We start from the raw sequence: 6,436 nt of genomic DNA on the forward strand, positions 1-6,436 counted from the left end.
CGACTTTTTCCCATGGCCGCAGTTGAGAAAGTACTTCTTGAACAGCGAGGGAGAGCTCCGCAAGCTAGACAAGGACGAAGTCCAGTACGTGGCAACCGACAGGTACTGTCACCTACGAAAAAACTACAATGAGTACACCGTCGAAATGATCCTCAAGGATATCGTGGACCTCAAGAACGCCATACGCACGAGGATCAATCAAAGTATCGAGAGAGCTCGGCTGTTTGCCCCAGAACCAGGAAAATCGTGACTTTCACACAAGCGTTTGACCGTCAGAGAAATGGCAGAGAGCGAAAAGGAAGATGTTGAGCTTTTGGGGGAGTATACATTCTACTCCGTCATGACGCGCATAATCAAAGGCAAGTGTACAGCCCAGACAACATATCAAAACGGGTCTTGATATTGACAGCTTCATCAGCGGACAGGGATGAAGACAAGGAGTGGGTTGACATCACTCAGGATGCGAAGGAGCAAGGGCCGAAGTTCATGTCGAGAGGTAAGTTGGATTTCGTACGCCAACCTCACCTTAGGTACCTACAGTTTGCGACAGGAGACATACTGACATATACTTGCTACCTACTTGCAGTCATGGTCGATGAGCTAGAATTTGAGGATAGAGAAGAGCACTCAAGTCACCAAGGCCTTCCAGAAACAGAGAAGAAACAACAATCGTCACTATGTGAGTGGGTGGGCAAAACTTGGGGTAGCTGAACAGTTTGGGGGGCTGAAGACACTCCAAAAGGCATTTCCCTGCCTTTAACAAAATTGAAAACGTTACTGACACAACCTGTTCGCTGTTTCTTTTATTCTTTTATTTGCACTCAACATGGACGGAAAGGAAAAGTCAAAAACGCCACAAAAAAAGGAAAACCGTGCCAGCTTAATCCCCAGACCCACCATCCCCCAGCGCGGCCTATAGAGGGAGCGAAGATACGAGTCAAGCAACCAGGGCATCGACAAATACTATAGAGTAGCGCCCACCACAGGAGTTGACCCCACAGTGTTTTGAAATTGTATGTGGGGCACTCGGAGTGAATGCAAGAGCACATGGCCAAACACAGTGTGTGTTCTGATTTGGTGGAAGAAGATGCGAGGTTTGTTGTTATTAAAGCTGGCAGACACGTGGTATAGGTTGTTTTGGGGAGCTGATGCGTGTTCAAGTGACTGGTAGCTTTGTCAGCGGTTCTCCTTTGATGTTGGTCGTTGCTTTTTGCTACCTTATGCTCTCCCTTTGCTGGTCGTTCTACTCTAAAAGACCCTCCTCGTGTGCTCTACCTGTGGGTTCTACTCTATTCTCCTGAATCCCAGTTCTTTCCTGCCGATTTCCAGCTGACGCCTCTCAACAGGACGCATGATGGAACACAAGTGGCCGAGGTGGGAACCGTGGGATTGGGCGTCTCAGAACTTCTCTACTTGTGTGTCAAGAGATCACGGGCACGGATATCACACGAAGACAGATACCTCTCATCGCTGAAGCTGCACTGATAAGTAACTGCGACTTGCCATGCTTTTATTTTTTTTCTCTTGTTTTTAATTTTTTCCAAAAACTGTGTTTTGCCCACCCGTAAGATCGTTTGGAAACGCGTCCCCCGTCTCCGTTCCAGAACGCACAATGAGTGGTAAGCATCGTCCCGTGCCGCCTAGATTTTATTTTATGCTCGTTTGCTAACTCTTGAATTTTATCCAAGATTCTCAAGTTAACTTTGTCGAGCTGGCCCTCAGCAGTATGCAAAGATACCCATCCCCAACGATGTTTTTCGGGTACAAGTCAGTGCTAATAGCATTGGACTTTAGCACCGGAGATCTACTCCTTGTTGAGTCGTGACACCCCCGCCCATGAGGTGGGCATTTGAGCGCCGCCCGCGCTCTAGTTGGCACCCTCAATGGCGATGCCGGTATTCCCGCTGTCCTCTTGCTTTCCCAATGCCAGGCGTTGTTCAACGAGGTCAAGGAGCCCTGTGTTTGGGGCATAGATCGTTCCAACGCTGATGTGCCGGCGAGATTCGCCGCCACGCAGATGTTCTTGTATTACCTGCAGGGCGATCTCCACTGCAAGCATACCGATATCTTGTGGTGGGGATTGAGAAGATACAACTAATAAATCTTATAGGCCGTTTCCGTGGACAGCTTGAGAAGAGAGGTTGCATTTCCAACCGTGCTTACATGAAGCGCGGAGAGAATACCTATAGTACGTTGTCAGGATGTTGGAATATGTTGATAGAAAACTGATCGAAATTGCATAGGTATCGCTACGTTTGCCAATCACGAGGAAATCCAGAAAGCCAAGGAGAAGTGGATGGAGGAGGAGAGGGCCAGGAGGGAGCCTAACCGCCTTGAGATGGAGAAGAGAGTCAAGGAGATCTTGCCTCACTGTCGGGAGTGCCCGATGATGTAGATGCTGTTTCGATGGAGCGTTATTCCAGAAATACTGGTATCTCCAAGGATACAAATTCACGGCAACTTACTAGGTATCTTTCATTTTCTTTCTGTTACAATCCCTTTCTACTTCCAAGTCAATCAATCACGTAGAATATGCCATAGGACTATGAACACACAGCATACTCCTGGGCAACGGGACATGGCTGTGGCGAAATATATTGCGACCTCATCACCACCCGTACAACAGTCTAGCGTTTATAGCAGATAACCCAGGTGATATGCCCAGATGTGGAAAGATTCCAAGCAGCTTCCACAAGGAAATCCCCCATGGTTCCCATCGTCTTGAATGGCTCCGGTACTTGGTCACGGGGACCGCGCGGTTGGCTGGGGGCTGACAGCGTGGAGTGACACGGAGGGAGAGATTTCGAGAGCTTTGCCAACGACGAGATCTATCTGCTACTAGAATAAAAATTAGCTTCTGAAGTAGGCAATATTCATCAAGGACAGGGACTCTACAACTTGCCTGGGGTCGACGGCTTGTAACAGAATATATGGAAATGGATGATGAGTTGTTGAAAAGGATTGGATGGCAAAGCGCCAATTTTTTTTTTGATTGGGCGACTTACTGTGTGGAAAGTTCCGGGTGCATACCGGCAGTGTAGTTGGTTTGGTCCAGCGTAGCGGGGTGAAATGGGGCCGGAAGAAGACGGAAGTGGTGCCGGAAGAGGTTGAGCTGCGGAAGCCCCGGGTTGCCAGATCGCAACGCCAGATTATCGCGACAGACAGACCCGCAGAGGGGTGAGTACAGAGAGGCAGGCTTGAAGATGCTGACGCAGAGGGATAGGTCAGGAAGCTCTGATGCTCTTGAACAGGCTGCCATTCACTCAGCACAGAGCTTCACATCCACAGATATTGGATAACTTTCAGGAGAAAGCAGCAAGGACGTGCACATGGAAGTCCACCCCCAAGAGCAATACCCCGCCTACTTTCTTCTATTTACTCATCATGTCTGCTCACAAAGTGAATAGACCGCAGACTAGACCCGCTACAGTAACCCTTTAAGAGCCCGGTTGTGTACAGCTTCCTGTCTTGCTTTCTCCTCAGTACATCTTCTCATTCTCTTTCCTACCAAACGCAAGGCAAAAAGCACAACCTTTGACAACAATTTCAAAGGTCTCCAAGAATCTGATCCATCCGCTACGCGGGGCAGCGTTCTTTGAGCTACTACCAGTCCTACTTGCTCGGACGCCCGCTCAAGCGTTCGTTCACCCGAAGATCAAGCCATGGCCTCAAACAACATCTTTGACTGGGAGGCTATCTGTAAGTTCTCTTTCTCGCCCGCCAATCAATTTTCCTGACTGACACTCGCCCAGGGGCGCGCCTGACCCGCAAGCCAGGAACAGCTCACGAATTCTTTTACTGCTCCATCAAAGAAGTTCGCCAGTGATCTGACCAAGGAGTTGCATGGGGGCAGAGGCATCTCCCTTCACTCCCTGATTCGTGACTGCCGAGCTATGCTTGAGGAAACCAAGAACATGGCTTACACGAGCCCACCAACTCTGGTTGAGAGTCGCAATAAATTCTTCTCGACCATACTGGAGGCGATCAGGCAGGGCATGCAGGATGAGGGTTTGCTGGAGCATGTGGAGGGATTTGGTATGTTTTATCGGTCAGGGTATTGAGAGTCCAGAAACTGACAAATACACTGCAGAGGTTATCCCTTCCTCTAAAGACGCCATCCGGAACTTGGATGATGATTGGAACGTTGTTACAGTTGAGGAGGCAGCTGGATACAAGAAGGGCAAGAAGAAGCGAGCTGCTAAATAGGGTTGAGCTCAAATAGATACAGGTCAATTCATAAACTGAGGCGCACCGGCCGTGCAGCATGAACCGTCTTTTCTACTCTATACTCTATACCGTGATAATACTGTTCCATTTTCAGGGGCACATGTCTTAGCCATGTGTGACAGCTGCTTCAATTGAATTTGCGCGTTATATTGCACTCGAATATCCGCCCCAGAGTCCTATGCAGGGGGACAAGTTTGAGAATGCAGCAGTCCAAAATCAAAGGACTAGCTCATATAAAACAATGTAGTAGGTGACTCTCCCTTTGGTCATGGATATGCCCTCCGAACACATTGAGGCCCCTTGTGCAAATGATAATTCGCAACATCATGTTCATATTTCAGCCTTGATACGGGGTACTCATGTCGACATTCCCTATTCACTCAAAAACGCTCTCACTCAAAGACCCTGACAAAGTAAATATAACACGGCGGGTCAAGCGAAGTGAATTAGAGATCTGAATTGCTGGGTGTTTACTTATAAGATATATTCTCCCCCTCTTCTTTGAGATCTCCACCCTTTTCCCATTTCAACCAAGATCTAACAAAGTTGCCAAATCGTCTTGATTACCAGCAAAGCTTTCTGATCCCATCACCAACACCGGCCTTTTCGCTTTTGCTTGTTCCATTTACTAGCATCAAAGTACTCGAACAATGACGACCTCGGACAATGGTAAGATGAAACTCCCTAGAAAAGCTTTGACACAAGGGCTAACAAGAGGCTTTAGATGTCATCCCGTGCACGGATGATATCCGGAAACTTGAGGAGAATTAGGTTGTTATCGATGCAGACGAAGTGAAAGATGCAGTCATCGTGGTGAAGCCCTAGATAGCTACCAATCCATCTGTTCTTCCTAGTTGAGTAAAATACACCCAATTCTGCTCGTGTGAAGCCATGTTTCTTTTTGCCGTCGAATCCAATAAGCGAGTCTGAGCCAGATACTAGGGTCATCGCAGTTGGCAGACAGGCCTACTGCATGGGCCGTCCCTTTTCCATATAACTTCCCAAAAGTGATTTGAGCTGCTCGCCGTAACTGGCGCTGTTTCTTGGCCTGTGTGGGATTTGTTGGCGATGTGATATGAAGGTTTCCTATCGAGCTGTAAGGTAAGCAAATTAGATTCTGGGCTCCCAATACCGGATTCCGTTCCCAATTATTTAGTTTCGGCGTCGCTTATGTCGGCGGTATTAAATAAATAATTAAATAGTTCGGCGCTCGTATCTCGCCATCGCGGCCTATCCGGAACCTTTTCTAGCATTATCTCGACGTTTAACTCAAAATTATTTTCGTCCCACCGCTCGTCCGAGACCCCGCCCTAAGTTCCTCCGATAGGGCTACCTTAACGGTTAGGTAATCTGACTTAGCGGATGGCTGAGAGGAGACAATTTCGAGTTGACGGGCAAATAGAGTGTAAGGCTTTGCACCGGAGGCAGTACGATACAGAACCCGAGTCTTGTAATCGACGACAGGGACACTGTCGAATGAGTTGCAGGGCCTGGTAGAAGAGCTCGTCGTCGTACACATCGTTTCGTAGCTAAAAGTGTCCCAGTATAATTGGTCCATGGTGTATTGATGCAAAGGGTATACAACTATGTAAGCGGTGGTAAATCAGAGTTGGTCGACCTTGGGGGTTTAGATATAAGGAGAAGTTAAAATTGGCGGAATTAGCGGAATTGGTAGAATAAGTATTTCGGTGCATCAGACATGGCGTTTTAGTTATCTTAGTTTCAGATCACGCACCTGGCAAATGTGGCTGGTAGGCCTGCTTACCTGGTCTGAACCTGAGATAACATTTGAGCGGCTTGTCAAAGTTTGCTGCAAATGCCTCTGCCGATGAAAATTTAAGCGGGTGTGGCTCATCCTCTCACAATGACGTACAGTGGGGGCAGTCCACGCAGAAAAGCTCTGATTTTTGGACCCTGAGTAACTTTATTCAATTGCATGACTCTATGGTTGTAGATAGGTATGTATAGGCAAATGATTTGTTGATATGTTCTTCCTGGTCGAGGGAAATGTATTGCCGCTTTTGGACTTGGGTGGGGTGTGTAGTTAGGAGCAACACTGCCTCTTCCACCCTACGCCCCTGTCAATTTCAGCTTGGAAAAATGTGTTTGATTTCGAAATGTCCAAATTAACCAGCTTAAGTTCGAATAACGTGCGTGATAAGCGAGTGAAACGGATAAGCGAGTGAAACACGCCCCACGGCATTGCGCA

This window comes from Podospora anserina, chromosome 5 (assembly GCF_000226545.1).
Source record: "Podospora anserina S mat+ genomic DNA chromosome 5, supercontig 9".
NCBI classification, from domain to species: Eukaryota; Fungi; Ascomycota; class Sordariomycetes; order Sordariales; family Podosporaceae; genus Podospora; species Podospora anserina.